This window comes from Pteropus vampyrus, unplaced genomic scaffold, assembly GCF_000151845.1.
Source record: "Pteropus vampyrus isolate Shadow unplaced genomic scaffold, Pvam_2.0 Scaffold170, whole genome shotgun sequence".
Lineage (NCBI taxonomy): Eukaryota > Metazoa > Chordata > Mammalia > Chiroptera > Pteropodidae > Pteropus > Pteropus vampyrus.
The window spans coordinates 4481870-4482099 of record NW_011888951.1 but is presented as its reverse complement, the minus strand read 5'-3'; positions in this window follow the sequence as shown (position 1 = coordinate 4482099).

Below are 230 nucleotides of genomic sequence, written 5' to 3'. Positions count from 1 at the left end.
AAGAAAGTCTTAAGTGCTGCAGTAGCTATTCAAATGAGAGAATGGTGATTTATAACTAGTTGGGGAAGAAATCAAGAAAATTTTCAAAAATGACATGACAGATATTAGCAGAACCCTGAAAGACAAGTAGGTATTTTTTAGACATAGAGGAGGTAAGACATTCAACACAGAGGGGGCAAAAACAGTAAAGATGTAATAAAGATCAATGATAAGATGAATTTAGGAAACTA